The sequence below is a fragment of the Lycorma delicatula genome, chromosome 12, assembly GCF_047948215.1.
Source record: "Lycorma delicatula isolate Av1 chromosome 12, ASM4794821v1, whole genome shotgun sequence".
Taxonomy (NCBI): Eukaryota; Metazoa; Arthropoda; class Insecta; order Hemiptera; family Fulgoridae; genus Lycorma; species Lycorma delicatula.
The window spans coordinates 69,606,442-69,623,739 of NC_134466.1; the positions used below are offsets into that span (position 1 = coordinate 69,606,442).

At 29.3% G+C, this 17,298-nt stretch overlaps 1 protein-coding gene across 22 annotated transcripts in view; it reads right to left on the bottom strand.

Moving 5' to 3' along the window:
* LOC142332872 (uncharacterized) overlaps positions 1-17,298 on the bottom strand; it is a 76,275-nt gene that overhangs the window by 21,722 nt on the left and 37,255 nt on the right. For 15 of the 22 annotated variants that reach the window (XR_012758415.1, XR_012758418.1, XR_012758417.1 and 12 more), the window contains exon 1: positions 892-1,030. The gene's annotated coding sequence lies outside the window, so the exon portion shown is untranslated. Of the gene's footprint in view, positions 1-891; positions 1,032-1,209; positions 1,396-3,329; positions 3,463-9,177; positions 9,358-9,654; positions 9,796-10,804; positions 10,957-17,298 lie in introns of those variants that run through there. The other 7 variants (XR_012758421.1, XR_012758424.1, XR_012758423.1 and 4 more) reach the window with 2 other exon arrangements.

The following is a 17,298-nucleotide window of genomic DNA, read 5'->3' on the forward strand; positions in this document are numbered from 1 at the left end:
CCAGAAAAATGGATGGGTTGAAGAGGATCAGTAGACAGGCCATCATGTTCTTCAGATCTTATACTGGAATTTCTCTTGCAGGGATGTGTGAAGTCCACCATTTACAAAAATCCTGAAGCAGATATTGAAGACCTGAAGAACAAGCTAGCTGATGTGAGTCAATCCCTTATCTTTGAAATGCTTTCAAATGTAAAGATAGCATTTCATGATAGAAGGTGCGATTGGAAAGTTTTAAGGCAGCTGCTGCTACTACTCAATAGGAGGATTATTGATTTTGCAAAATGGGTGAATAAACTGAATGAGTTTTGGTCAAATTTTGTTTAAAAACCAGGAAATCAACTTTGAAGACTTATGAACTCTTAAAAATAGATTTGGAATAAATGTTTGAGCTGATCAAACGTTTTTATCTGGTTAACAGATTCAGAGATGGTTACGAATCAAAATATTGTGAAAGTTCACGATTTAGTGTGCTCTGACTGTAGACTTACAATTAGAAAGGTGGTTGATGAACTGAAAAAGGTTATGTTACGTGACAAAGTTTACAACTGTTTGGAGAATTTTGTAAAGCAATTTTGTATCTGAGTAACTTATAAAGCTTAGATCAAGGCAGTAAACTAAGATTGCATTTAAATTACCAAAATATTATATTAACAACAAAAATTTACTTTTTGTTACTTTTCAAACTCTAAAGATCGATTCGTATTGTCAAGGTTTTCATTCTGACCATGTACGGGTAAATAAAGATAATTTTACTATTTTAACCTTAAATAAGTTGATCTAAAATTCTTTGAGTTACACATTTTCATGCAAAAAATGCCTAATTTTACAGTAATTATTTACCGCTTAGCAGCATCAGATAAACAAATTAATAACAAAAATAAATAACTTTACCAGCATCTCATTGTGAAACCTGTACCATGAAAGATTGGTTATTGGTGTATTTAATGCAACTACACAAAGTATTTCTGTTGTTTTTGAGGTAACATTTCACCATTCAAACATTGATGCAGATACTGGTTTTGAAGGAACATCTGAAACATACAAAGAACTACCAGTAAACATTTATAAAATTAATAATAGAAACGTTAACAATTTTTTTATACAAACAAACAAAAACTGTTCTGGTACATTAACACATCAGAAGAAGGCAATATAGAAATAAGTTTAAATTACTAAAAAACAAATAAATTTAAGAAAGTTCATAAGTACCTCTTTCAGTCTGTGTCAATTTCAATTTTTTATCATGTGGTATCTGCTGCAAACCAGTAATACTAATCAACTTATTTTCAGCAAGACGTAACAAATATATATAATTAAATCTTGATAATGAGTACCAATGAAATACACCATCACCATAATTGAATACTATCTCTTTTACTGATGAAACACGCAAAGCTAAAAAAGAAAAGAACATTAAATTTATTAATCTATTCTAAACAAAAGTATTAAAAAATAGACTTTTTTTTAACTACCTAAATTTAAATTGATAACATACTGATCAAATACAAAAAGTCAGTACTGATAAGAAAAGATGATTGCTCAGTTGGCAGTAGCAGTTCAATTTGTTTTTAAATTAGTAAAAGTGAGTAGTTGTTGATTAAAAAAAGATGGTTGGTTGGATACATTATTTGAAAGTTGGTCAGATGTAATAAAACAGTGATATATGAGTACAAGATGTATAAAATACAAAGCTATGATTCTCTATTCTGCCCAAGTATAACAAAATAACTCTTAGTATAACTTAATGATCTTGACAACTACGTAGATCCACAAGTCAAGCTACTAAAGGTAGTTCAACAATGGCTACTGTATTCCCAGTGTGGACTCAGTAACAGGTAGTTGTTTTAATTGGAAAAATAGATAGCAAAAATTGAAATTCATCATCAATATCATTGGCATGATATTATAAATTTACTGATGATCAAATTAGTGTGACAATGAACAGAAAACCAGGTATTGTTCCACAAAAGGAGATACCATTAATAAAAGACGATAAAATTTGTATCATTTGTAATCACCATATGACTACCAAATATAAGAAATTTATTTTTTAACCTTTTACAATACAGTACAACTTGAAACATTGTTTACAATCATTAAATCCACCAAAGAATACGCAGCAGAAGAATCTCAAAGCATATGAGACACAAGACATACGAAAAATCTCATAGATGCATTCTTTGCTTAACTCCACCATTTTTATGAATAATTCTTTTAGTAAATAATAATGGAGGTGATACATGATATCATTGCAGTCTTCAGACAAAAGTCCAATCCATGACATGAATCATTCTACATTATCCACATTCTAAATTCTACATATCCACTACTAAAAATTCCATGTTAGAATCTTGTTGATTCTTGAGTTTTGATTCACGTATTTGCTAACTAGACAAACATATTTATGCTGTACTGGAAAACTGGCAAGTTTGTGCTGCACCAAAGACCAAGATGATTCATCACTACAAGGAAGTAACCAATTCATATAATATTTTAGCATCATCACAAAATAATATTGAAGTGCTGTATTTCTTATCCTTCTTTTCCATTTTTTTCAGCTAGGGTCAGAACAAAGAGAGAAGTATGTTGAACAATGATGTAAGGATGAATAATTTTTAAAAGTGTAAAACTGCAGTAAAAATAAATTACAAAGATAACACACATTCAACTTATTTTCTGTTTTCCCTCTAAAGTAGGCATCACATTTGAAATGGCTTAATCATTTTTAATTAAACCCACAGAGTTATTTAATTTTGTCCACAACTCAAACTTAGGCTATGTAGTTTTTTTTTTTTAATATTCCAAGGCAGCTCTTAATCAAAAATGATTGTTCGACATCTTTTTGCACAAATGTAATTTTAGTGAATAATAATATCGATTAATTCTGCTTAAAAATTTGAGCAATCTTTCACATTTAGAATTTTTTTTATTTCAGCATTCAATGTTCTGAAATTTAAAGAGTGTGAAAACAAGATTTAATGCCAACAACTAGTCACATTTTACTAATCACTTTTTGCATAAATACCATTAAATAATAATGGTAGTGCTGTTTCAATGAATAGTATTGACATGCATTAATGGCTAACTCATGGTAATATTTTAAAACTTAAAAATAAAACCATGATATTTTGTTTATCTAAACTGCACGACATATCACATACATTTTTCTTATTTTTACTAATAATAAAGTAGATAAAAAACTTATTCTTTTTTTTTCTTATTCAATACTTTCAATTACATTTGCAATTATTATCTATAACATAACTATAAAATAGGTAACAAACAGTAACAAAACAGTAAAGGTAACAAATTATTGTTTTTAATATTACCTTCTCTATTACCAGTTCCAGTGTTAAACACATAATCATTATAAACTTTTTTATCAGCTTCATCATTCAATACTTCTGTAAGTATGCTGTCAAGTCCATTACATACATCGATTAGCATCATATTTTCACTTTCCTACAAATATTATTTATAAAATTATTAAGTAAAATATAATAGCAGAAATTAACTTCTTAATAATAGTAACAGAATTAATAGCAAATAAAACTGAAAAGAAATAATGCCTAAAAAGTACATTTCACAGAAATTCTAATGACACAAAATTTCAATAATTTAACTAAAAATTACAGGATGTCACAATTTAGGAATTAAAAAAATGTTAAAGACTGAACTGGTAAAACAAAACTAATCCCAGTTAATTAACACTTAAATAAATTAACTACCAAATAACTGAAAATAAAAAATTAGATACAAAATATTTATATTCACATTATATATTTTATTATTAGCTGCTAAAGATCACAATATAGTCTGCATCTGTTTTAATTAGTATAAACAAAAGTAAGCTTTAGAAGCAGAGAAGGGTACCCATAGTACCTTCCTATCCTGTTAGACCGAGTAACTACAAAAATAATATTAAAAAAACTGATTACATAAAAAATAAATCAAGATTTTCAATAAAATAAGTATTTTGTGCAATTCATAACTAAAATATTAAATAAGTCAAAATAAATCAATGTAAAAAAATTACAGAGAAAAATAACATCTTTCTTACTCCAAATTTTGATCATCGGCATATTTAATTGTCTTTATTTTTTCTACCCCTACTGTCACATAATCATCCTCATCCACCAAATCTCATCCTAATCCACCTCATCTTCCAAAACTTCTTCGGTTAGTTGAGCTCCATAAATGTTAAAAAGGATTGGTGATATGCAGTATCCCTGCCTAATTCCTCTTCCCATTTTTAGTGCTTCTGTTTCTTCATCTATTCAAATCTGTTCCTTTGTCCTACATATAATTCATTTTTTTTGTGATGTCAGAGGGGGGATTTTTTTTGACGTCAGTGGGGGGAGGGTCAAAGGTCAAGGTTGTCCCAGACTCCCCATTTCTATATACTAATGGTTTTTCTGTACTGAAAAAAGATTTACCGCCTTTGGAAGATTTGATACAACTGATAACTGATAACAAAAATGAATTTTGCTCCAAACTTGAGCATTGCTCTAAGATTTTTACTAACTCTTCCAATATGTGTTGCAACCGGGGAACGTAGTTTTCCAAACTAAAAATAAACAAGAACCATTTGCGAACATCACAAATAAGATTGTCAGACCTCGCTATATTAGGAATTAAATATGAACTCAATAACAGTTAAGATGTTTCTGAATTAACTAGAGAATTCTCTGAACGAAAAAAGTTTGTAAAAAAATTTCTCTCACACTCCTGTTAACTGTTTTTTTAAAATTAAGTATTTTAAGTGAAAAGTTATTATAAGTATTTGTGTCAATTACCGAGTTGTTTTTGGACGTTCGCTAAAAAATGTAAAAAAGCCTGTATTCCTTTTTCTTTTAGAAAGCTTACATTGTAGTTACAGAGAGGCGCAATTTTTTTACTTTTGCACAGAGTGGTTTAAAGGCTAAATCCGACCCTGATATCAATACTCACATTTTAAACCTCAATGGGTATTCACTAAGTTTTTAAACTTTTAAAAAATTAAAAAAATGATGTTTTGTTGCCACGGATTACAGGAATGGAATGGGAAAAATTTTTTATAGTCATTTAAAGGTCCACTGATGTAAAAAATATTCATGTAAAAATATCCCATTAACTCCTTTTGTGAAGCAAGAAATAGCTAAAAAAGAAAAAATTGGACAATTTGTTATCTTGATAAAAAAGACTTCAACTTTAATACGAAAAATTTCTTGTTAATATGATCAATTTAAAGTTTTTAAACTTTATTTTGGCCAAAATACCCCACAACCATTTTTTCCAAATTTTGCAAAAATTTAATATAATAAATTCTTCTAAAGACGACATCTTCCTACAAGTTTGAAGAAAATTGGTTTAGAGATTTCATAGTTATTAAACTTCAAGTAAGCCAACATACAAACATGTATTAAAATTCACTTATAAAAACAGTCATATTGGGCTCAGGGATAACATCAAACAATTGTTTTGTAATTCATATAAAGTAAGGATTTTGTTTTTGGTGAAAATTTATTTTTTTTATAAAATGTCCCCTTGAGGCACAGTTTAAAAAAAAGTGATTTTTTGATAATTTTTTGAAATCAATTACTATACTTTCCCTTTAATAGCTAAATTAGTTGTATTAGCCAGGAAAACTGTATACACAAAAAAGCTGCAGTATAAAAAATGAATAAATACATTAGATATTTTTATAGTGAGAAAATAAAATAATGCATTATATATTTAACATGATTAACTAGAATGAACACATAAACAAGAAAAAGTCCAATATCAAATGAAAGCAAATTACCTACATTTCCACACAAATGTAAACAAGCTCATGCAGACTGGTAAGCTAAAAATAATAACTGGCGTAATGGACCAACACAAAATTCTCATCATGGGTCTGCAGGAAATAAGAAACACTGACCAGAATGCCATGAAATCTCAAGGAAATAGACTCTACAAAGGTGGTGTATAAATGGGATAAGAGTGATGAAAAATATCCCACAATTTGGAACAGGCTTTTTAGTCAGCCTCAAAATAATAAACTCTATACAAGAATTCAAGTTATAATCCCCAAGAATCTCAACACTCACCCTAAAAGCATCTAATAAAATCTACACTATAATAAACACCCGTGCACCCACTAACAATAAAATTAACTCTCCAAATGACCATAGAAACAAAAAAATTCTGGGATCTACTCAACCTGACTATAAATAACACCCCCAAAAACAATGTTAAATAAGACTTAAATGGTCAACTGGGCAAAGAAAGAAAATAGCGTGACATCATCAGAAAATGGTCCGCCCAAAAGAAAACAAACAAAAATGGATGACTCATCAATCTCTGCAGAAACCACAACCTAATCTTGAATCCATATATTTCAAGAGGAAACCTGAAAAACTCAAAACCTGGAAACACCCTGACTACACTAAAGGAGAATGGCAACTAGACCATGTCTTCATGGTCAGACACCATCACAAAGAGATCTACAATGTAAAAGTTTTCCAAGGAGTAGACACAGGCTCAGATTACTATGTAGTCAAAATTAAAATTAAATTTACTCCCCAAAGAAAGCAACAAAACTAAACCCCTAAAACTACAAAAAAAAAGGATCCTACCCAACTAATCAACAATGAAAATTACCAAAAAGCAACCGAAAAAATAACAATCAAGGATAAACTCGAAAACCTGGTCAACAACCTTAAACAAATCATAAAATAATTTGCCCCCAATAAATTCTCATAAAAAACATAAATGGTCGATCAGTGAAAGTGACAAAACAGTGGAAAAAGACTAAAGCATGGCTATTTCACCAATCCCAAAAATCAGAAACATCCTTCCAAAATCTTGTAAAACAAAGAAAAGGAATCAGCCAAACCTCACAGAGAATAAAAAGACAACACCATAAATACACACTGAAGCCAATAGAAGAGGAATTCACTAAAATGCAGCCAAGAGACTACTACAAAACTTTCAAAAATCAGTTCCAAAAATACGAACCCCGAACCCTACCAATAAAGAATGAAAATGGTGAACTGACCCATAACAATAAAGGCAAGGGGAAAAACAAGCTAAATATTTCAAAAATTCCTAAATTGCGAAGAACCGACAGAACTCCTGAACTTCAACACCAACACCCCAACAACAACACCACCAGAAAATATTAACCCTCCCATAATAAAAGAAGTCTACCAAGCACTGGGTGAGATGAAGAATTACAAAGCAGCAGGAGAAGATCAGACTTTTGTAGAGATCTGGAAACATGTAGGAAGGAGATAAATAAAATTGTCCTTCAACAGCTTGTCAACATCTGGATCAAAGAAAAACTAACAGAACACTGGACGACAGCTCTCATCCATCCGCTACACAAAAAAGGGGACAAAACAGACCCTAACAATTACAGGAGAATCTCACTCCTAGACAAAACATACAAAATTCTTTCAAGAATCATCCTCAACAGGATCGGTACACAACTTGTGAAAGAACTAGGAGAATACAAGGGAGGTTTCAGATCCTGGAGGAACTGTCCAGACCAGATCATAAATCTCAAGCTAATAAAGGATTACAACAGGAAAAGAAACAGACAAGGAGATAACATTTGTAAATTTCAAGAAATCTTATGACTGCATTCCCAGAGAATCCTAAAGGAAGCCAACTTTTAATGGTGGATTTACAGAAACTCTTGCCTATCCCGTTCCTTTATGACAAACAATCAATTTATCTCGGAGAGCTATGGACATTAATTTTCACAATGATGATCCAAAAACAACAGATTCATTTTGCACGATTATGATGAAACCACTGGAGGGTGTAGAGGAAATGAAATATCATCATGCTTCTTAAAATGAGCAGGGAAATATTTGCAAGATGATATGAACTTAATATCTGGTCTGATAAATAATTGTTCAAGCCAAAATAAAAAACACGATATGATTATAATGTACATGTAATTAATAGAAAAATTTACAAATTATCAACCACAAATAATTGTTGCCTGGGCACACTCGTGCAAAAGTGAATACAATCACAGCATAATTAAAAAGAAGAAAAAAACAATTAAAACCGAGGAAATAACATGCTCTGATTGGGGAAAATTTTTAAAGAAAGTGGAAAGAATATCTACATTGAAAGAATGGCTGTAGCTATTTTAAAGATTTTAATTCTTTATTACACTAGGATGAAAATTGTAATTTAATAAAAAAAATATAAAATACTGTATTTAAATAAAAAGTATTATACATTTTATTTTTAATAATTTAACTGAACAAGACGCTCGAATTACAGACATGATGTGGATCCAGGTAGCTAAGAGGAAACATGGTGTATATTTCTACAAGACTTCATTTGAAAAATATTTTCAAAAAGCTGACCTGAGAAGAAATACAAGGAAAAAATACAAGTAAACAAAAGTATGAAGATTTATGTACTGATCTAAAATGAATAGATGAAGATATCTATATTTCAGAAGTATACCAACAACTGAGAATATTAATCATGATTATTTAGATTGTGAATGGACATAATATTATTACTAAACACAGTATTATTATTTTGTTGTGGATATTGTTAAAATTAACGAGTTTACAATAAATCATATAGAAAATATTGTTCTTTTTTTTGATGTTATAACTTATTTCTTATTAGTGTAGGCTAAATTTTATTATTTCAATAGGACTGGTAGGCTACCTTTTTTAGGAAGATTCTCACAATGAAAATGATGCATTATTCAAAAAAAATATTTTCACATAGACTTACTTTCTAAAGAAAACCTGCATACTATAATTTAAATAATCATAACTTTCAATTACTCCATTAATTTTTGTTCCTGAATCTTTAAAAATATTAAATTTTATAACCAGCCCATGAAAGTTTATATTGAAATAGAAAATTCTAAAAAATAAAACTTTTTGATAGTTTGGTTTTACTCCCAAGTCCAAAAACAAATTGAAGTTAATTGAGCCAAACTATTTTAAGTCCATTATTAGTAAAAATATAATATTGTGATACAAATAATTACCAGAAAAACAAAAATATACATTTTTGTACATAAAATTGAAAAAAAATGTGGTAGTTTCATCAAGAGATTTAGTGGAATAAAAGTATTTTCCATTTGAAAATAGTTTCTAGCTTGAAGGGTGATATTTGCTTTTTGGACTTAAAATATTCCAGTTTCACCATTGAGTTTTTCTATCTTACCTTTATTATTAAGTATCCAGTTCCTAACGCCTGCGACTTGTACTTTCCTGGCTGATGCGCTCCTATTGTCAGTTCTAAGTTTCATTTATCTTTAGTATAAGGTACTTTTGGTTGAAAACCAAATGTGAGGAAATCATTGACAGATGATGATTTTATTTGGTGAAAATCCATAATAAAAAACTGGAAAATGAAAAGAAATATATTTTTAATTTTCTCTAGTTTTATTTAGACATAACAGTATTTAGATACACAGTACCTTCTTCAGATGTTACAGAATACTAAAGCTAAAATGTTAGATATAAAGAACAAGGTAAATATGCAATAAATCAGTAGCGATAAAGATTAAGTGCAAAAGTAAGGCGTGAACATACCTGTATGTATTAGTTACATAAATTTATCAGTTAATTTCAGAAAATGATCAGGATTTACATTTAGATTCAAATTTTATCTCTCCATTAAAAGTTCAACAAAATTTACCTTAATTGCCTTATCCCACATTGACTTGGAAAATCTATCAGGTTGTTGGATTCTTCTGGCAAAGTCAAAAATTAATTTTGTATTTTCCTCTCTCCCAAAATACATGAAGCAATTTTTTTTTACTAAATTGGTTCAAATCCTCTGAAACAGAATAATAATAATAATAATAATAATTATTGATAACAAACTTTGAATTCTACATGGATTATTTATTTATTATTGTAATTTATTAAAAAAAGATTCATAATGTACTGAGAAAATCTTTTTACTTTTTTTGCAGAATTTTAATTATCTGGATTATAATATTTTATATAATCAATTCTGTATTTCACAATGAAATTTATTTAAACTTATCATAGAATTCTTTTTGTAATTTGATAAGATATACTACTGATGGTAAAATGTAATACATTTACTGAAGAACAAAGATCACATGAGAAAAAAAAGAATACCGTAGACAAACAAAAACTTAGGAAGAAGCTGCCAAACAATATTTTTTGTTTAGTTAAAAATATATCTAAATAGATGTGTGTTCTCAGTTGCGGCAGGGTGGGATGTACTGGCCGGTTCATCGATGTGATCATGGTCGGTGGACGGTTCACGTGTGACCAGTGGGTATTTCACAGTGAAATTTTGCGGGGCGACAGCTTTAGGCCAAGTATGAGCCTGTCTCTGTGGTAGGCTGCAGAGGCTCCTGCTGAGCCATCCAGTTGAAGCTACATAGCCAGTGCCTCAGAGCAAGAAGGCGACTGCAAAGATTGTTAGGGGTGGTGACTGTCCAGGCATCCTCCAAGCTAGAGGGACACTTAATGAAGCCAGGTGTGCACATAGGACAGGTATTAGTCAAGCTAGAAGAGTTAAGTGGGCTGACCTGCTTTGAGATTTCCAAAATAAATTGTAGGATGTAAATTACATTCACGAAGAGACATTGATTCTTACCACAATATAGTTGTGTCTAAATGTGAAGTTGGGTACAGAAAATAAAGAAAAAATGGGATAATAAAGACAAAAAAAAGGACATGAAATAAAAATTGGGACAAACATAATATCATAACTATTATAAAAAAGACTTTGCAAAAAATGAATGGATAAAATTAACAGAGGAGAATTACATATTTTACATTCACGTTTGAAATTTTTTCCACTTAACTTTAATAATATAACTGATAAGTCCGATGAACTCTTTCCTCAAAATATGTCAAAGACTGAAACATGCTTCTAGGGAAAATGGTGCCTAAAGACGGTTGTCAATTGCTGCTGGAGAATGAAAAGGGATATTCCTGATGATGATTCAGAAGAAAACTAAAGAAAACAGATATTAGGTAAGGTAATATCATAGGCTATGTAATTTGATTAATATTACATATATTACATATTATTATTATATTATTATTACATATTGATTATTATTACATATTATATTATTACTTAGGCTATGTAATTTTTTGATTAGGCTATGTAATTTGTTAATCAGGTTTTCTTTAAATTTGCGTTACAAAATGCCCTGCCCACCAATTTAAATTTGGTTTGCAGATTTGAAATCACATAAAAAGTACTCACCTTATTATTATTATTAGGTAAAAGTATTCACCTTATTAAATGCATATAACTAGAATAACATTTTTTTTTAAAACGGTGGGAATCGACAAGTTGTTGATGTTTATTAAAGTTAAAATTTTTCTTTAAATTTAACAATACTGTGATTTTTAAAAATTTTATTTGAATTTTTTGATTATTTTATATAACCACTAGAAGAGGAGTGTATGTATTGATTTATAGAAGTAAATTTGATGTAAAATCAAGTCTGTAACACTTATATTGAATGCTACGATAAAAATTATTTGAATTGCACAAAAAACACTATATATTAAAAGCATTTCTCTATAGTGTAATTCATGGTAATATGTTTTAACAATACATAATTGAGAAGAGAGCAATTTGTTTTTATTTTAATGAGGAATGGTAAATATAATTCTCTATTTAAATCAAATGTGCGATTTATTTATTTTGTAATTATTATTGTCAGAAATAACGAAGTAAGGTGATCAATATCAATTATTAAATTTCACAATATTAACATATAATTTATTCTGATAAAAAAATTGTTAACTTTTGTCGGTGTTATGCTAACGGGTTTAATATACTTTTTTTCTTATTTACAGCCCTGTTTGCCATGATTACAGCTTTTCTTGTTCATTAACTTTAGCGGGAGGAATCTGAAACAATGAGCAAGAAATATTCACCAGATTACAGTTAAATTATTTAATATTGTAAGAGACAAATGTATCTTAGTGTAAACATAAGTACAATATTAGTTAAATTTAGGAAAAAAGTTTTTATTTTCAGTAAAACTTTTTAGTTGTATACAAAAGAGAAAGCTTCTCTTTGAAACCCTTCTCTGTCTCAGTCATCGGTTAAAAATAAATAGTCTCTCCATGTTTGTGTAGAATACTTGTACGCTAGCAACATTATGCTAATTAGTGCAAATCTTTTTTCTGCGTAGAATTATTAAGTGATGGCCAAGATTGCCAACAGTTGTAGTGGAAATTCTTGTTAGATTTACAGTCCTTTTTCATCTTTATTTTAATTGAACATTGTGCAGCTATGTAAGACTCTAAATGTTTAAATAATAATTATGAATTTGTAATTTTCAGAATTCCTAAAGATTCTCTTCAAACTTCAACAATAATAAATACGCACAAAAGAACAAGTATAAAGTATATTATATCACAAATTATTAGAAATATTCTTTAATTACAAATTATTAGAAGATTCTTTGTTGTAATCACACACTATAATTTATTTTCACCTGGCTGATGGTGTGGCTTAGACCCGGTTATTAACTTAGTTTCTTTGGCAGTACTACTTTAATAGAATACAAAATAAAATATTAAAATGATTTTTCATAATTTTGACAAAAAATCAATGAAATACACTATTTATATTTTTAATTGGTAGTCATTATTAGTTGTAAGAAATTAATAAACTTAATTGCGCTTATTATATTTATTGCTCAGGGTAATAATCGCTTAGAAAGCAAGTTAGAATTTTTTCTGAATCCTTTCAAATTTTAGTTCTTTTGCTCAATTATTTATACTACCCTTCTTTTTTTTTTTTTTACTAATGCATCACTTCTGCATAATTAATTATTTTTTATATTTGTAAACAGATTATGATTTTTAAATTCAAGAATTAACATTATCTTTTATTATAGCATTCATTATTTTCAATAATTTTATTTACAGTTTTTAATTTTATAGAAGACGTTATAAATCCAGCTGTAATTTGGTAATAAATGTAATTGATTCAACCTAATGCATAAATTAAAAAATGAATACATAATGCTTTCAAAAAAAAGGAAAAAGAAAAGAGACATTCACGTTTAATTAAAAACGTAAAAATTAAAAACATAGAAATTATGTTTAATTAAACATTAAAAATTCAAACAAATCAGGACGTAGATAATTTGAATTCTCAATACATTAAAATTTTTGAACATACAGTATATTATTATGAAATAAACATTATAATAGAACCCTAAAATTAATTATGAAACCAATAAATATACGAGTCATTTATATATTTTTACTGTGGGTAGAAGAAAGTTACAGCTTGAACAATATAAATTCATAAGTTGAATAAACTGCATACAAATATCTTACAGCAGAATATTTTTAGATGGCCAGAATCATAATTAATAGACTATTAATAAAAATATTTATTTTTAACAAGTGAAAAGTTATTTGAAATATCCACAAATTCTTGGACGCATCATTAATCTACATTCTATTACTGTAAGATTTTTAACTTTTTTATAACAAGAGTAGCCGCACAAGATCTTTAATAAGACTTGTAATGAGTCTTTAAGGCTGAATGTTGATGTCATATTTGTTAGAATCATTTTCACTAGCGTAAATTTATTTTATGGATTTTCCAATCGCATCATTTTTTTTTTCATTTTGATCATCATCTTATCTCAACCCAAGAATTGAATGACTGAGATTCATTCATCTCTTTAACCTTTTATAGGGTACAACTCTGGGGCCTAAAGAAAATATATTTTTTTACTTGGTCGGTAGACTTAAGAATTAATAATGTAAGTTCCATCAAAAGTGGACATCCATTACCAAATCTGTGGCAGTCAGGCCTTGGTACATACATATATGTACCACGGACCATTCACAGTCAGTGCACTTACCATGTGGGCAGTGATACATATGTATACCATATACATTTTTTGTAACATTCTTTTTTTATTTTAAAAATAAAATAAGAACAAGAAAACTGATAATACAAAATGTCTATTACCCATAAAAATATTATTAATTTATTTAGATTAGCCTTTTTAGAGTCCATTTTTTCTTTCTCTGTATGTAAATAGGAGGGTAAGTCAATTATTACCCGCAATTTAGTTATATTTTTGTTTATGTAGTACTGTCGTGTTGCGTAGATGATGCATGCGTGGTTTAAGTTTAGTATGTCTGGGCAGATTAGATGATGCAGATTAGTTCCATTATCACTGCCCTGCTATTAACCATGGCTGCTCCGCATTCTGTTAGCACCAAAGAGCAACATTCAGTGATCCGTTTTTTGAAGGTATATCAGGGGTTGAAATTAATCAGACTTTTGGTACAGTACAGGAACAGTGTGTTGCCGCAACAGAGTGTCTACGAATAGATTGAAAAATTCAAAAATGGTCGCACAAGTGTTACACATGACGAAGGAGCCGGATGTCTGTTTAACCCCACAAATGAGGAAAACATTGACTGTGCACGTGACATGGTTTTCTTAAACAGACAAGAAATTACTGATGAACTGGCACATCATCTGCAAATTAGTCACGGTTCTGCCTACGAAAACATCCACAACAGACTTGGGTTTCATACATTCTTGCAAGATGGGTCCCAAAACAACTCACACAGTCGCATAAACAAACGCCCTTGGACATCTGCCAAAAACATTTGGATCGCTATGGTAACGAACGGGACATCATCACCGGTGACAAAACATGGATCCATCATGGATCCAGAGAGTAAATGGCAGAGTATGGAATGGAAACACCCAAAAAATTTTCCCTGCAAAAAAATGTTCAATTCCCAACCATTCGCAGGAAAACTGATGCTTACGGTTTCTTGGGACTCACCAGTAAAGGCCCAGTACTGGAACATTATGAGAAAAGGGGCACGACAATAAACAGTGTGCGTTACAATGAGATGCTTACTGCCATTTAACACAGTGTTTGTCAGTCAGATCTTGTGATAACAGCCTTATAAGCGGTGTAACCGCTTCCTGTTAGCGCCTTAAAATATCGACTTTTTTGAAATATAAATTTTCCTTTGTTATTAATTAATTAACTTTTATCTCGATTAATTTTGAATTATTACTCTTCCATTTTATATGAGAATAAAGTTAACGCGTCAAATTAAAACAGATAAACACGCAGGGTCAGCCCTACCGTTTTTGCCGCCGTAGGCAAACCCTAAAAATTCCACCCCAAGCTTCAAAAAAATGTAAAAATTAAAAAAAAAAAACAGAATTATAAAAAACCATGTTAACCAGAAAAATGGCATATAACTAAATTAAGATAATAATAATAATACAGATTTACCGAAAATTATTTTATTGAGAAAAAAAATTACATTTTTAACGAGTTACCGACAACTAAAACTAGTACCTACTACTTTCAGATAAGATTTAAATACTCTATTTTCTAGATTCAAGTAATCGAAATATATTTTTATGACTTGTCGCCTACCTTGCCTACTGCCTTGGGCCGGCCCTGAAACGTGAAAAAATATTAATTTTACCGTTTATCGAAGAACAGAATGAATTTTTCAAACATAGTTTTTTTTTAGAATTTTGATACGTTTGCTAACTTAGTGGTATTACAGATATTTCCATTGAATATAACTCTCATTGTTTGAAAACCTACTTAGATTTACGGTGTCACTAATTTGAGTATAAATTAAATTGTAGTCCTGTTATACATTTCACTGTATCATCGACTTGGAAATGCATTAATCAACAAACAAAAACACAAAACAGAATAAACCTTTGTAAACCTTCTCGTGGAAACTAAATTCTTACATAAAGTTACCGAGCCGCCGTGCAAATCCTAACTTTAAACATGGATAAAGTTTGTGCGATCCACTTCTCAGTAAGAAATAACATTGCTAATTGCATAAATACTATTCTTATTAATAGTAACATTTCTGTTGTACATTATGTAAAATGTTTGGACCGTTTAATTAGGTAGCAAATTTTAACGAGACGACTAAACCGATTTCATTTACAGCGAGTCAAATCACACTGTGTTGCTTTCAAGCGTTTTAATAAAACGCTAACTTGCATCATCGTTATCATTTATTACGTTTACGTATACCCTGTCTAAAATATAATACTAAGTTTTGCAATTACGACTATATATTGTAAAAGTTCTTAAATTCTTAATTATTTTTAAGAACTTTTACAACAGTGAATACAGGGTAAATGTAGAAAGCGGATACAATTTGAAAGCGATGAGCTTTATTACAGATAGATATAATAATACTTACGGTAAACGATTAAAGAAGTATGTTGTTCCTGCATTACTTAATTCTTTAAATCACCTCAATAATGTAAAAATGAAAAAAATGATTTAAAAAAACTTCTCATCGAGTGGGCATTAACTATAACATAATAGGTACTAACAGGATTCATGTTGGATTTATACTGGCAGTCCAGACAATTATAACATGATTATAGTTATTTTTTTTTTAATGTTGATAATTATTGTAAATCAATAAATAATGTATTGTTGAATGGTTAAAGCTTAGTTATTTATTTTCTTTATGTAATTGTTGCAACAAGATATTGTGTAATTCGTTGTTGTAATTAAGTATAGTTTTGTTTCTTGAATATAGTTTTAGTTACTAAATCTAATACATTACAAATATTAAAGAAATAATTTGTTCATTAGTTTTTAAGTATATAGTTTAATTTTGTTAAATTAATTTTTATAATTGTACTACTATTATAACTATTACAAAAACTAATAATATCTTTAGTTGTTACATAAAATTGGTTATTGCATTAACCACTTAATAATGTAATAATAATTCTTTAGTATATCTGTCGACAGACTTAGGTCTGACGGATGATCATGTAAGTTTTAAATTGTAAATAAAATAAAAAATAAATAAATATCAGAACTTTGTTTTGTACCGGTAAACGTGATTCGTGTAAATTGTTTAGTAAATTGTGTACGAATGCGTAACATTTGCTAAGAAGTAAATGTTATTTATTATTTTAATTAAAATTAAATTAAAATTAAAAAGCAAAAATCTGGTAACAGATTTATCCCTTGTTTTGTTTAACCTCCGGAGCCGCAGTTAGGCATTAATGTACAGAGGATGAGATGAATGATTTGTAGCGTCTGTGAAAAATGCCATGCCTGACCGGGATTCAACGTCCGTGTGCACGTGTGTGTGAATTCTTTGATTACTGATGAACACATGTATGGAGTTCTATGTGTAATCAAATGTTCTATGTGTGTAATCAAATTAAATTTGATTAAATAAAAAGCTTCCCCTAGTGTACCATCGGTGTATCACTTTAGTTTTGAAGGTACTATATTTTTTCACTATATTTTTAAAAATTCAGATT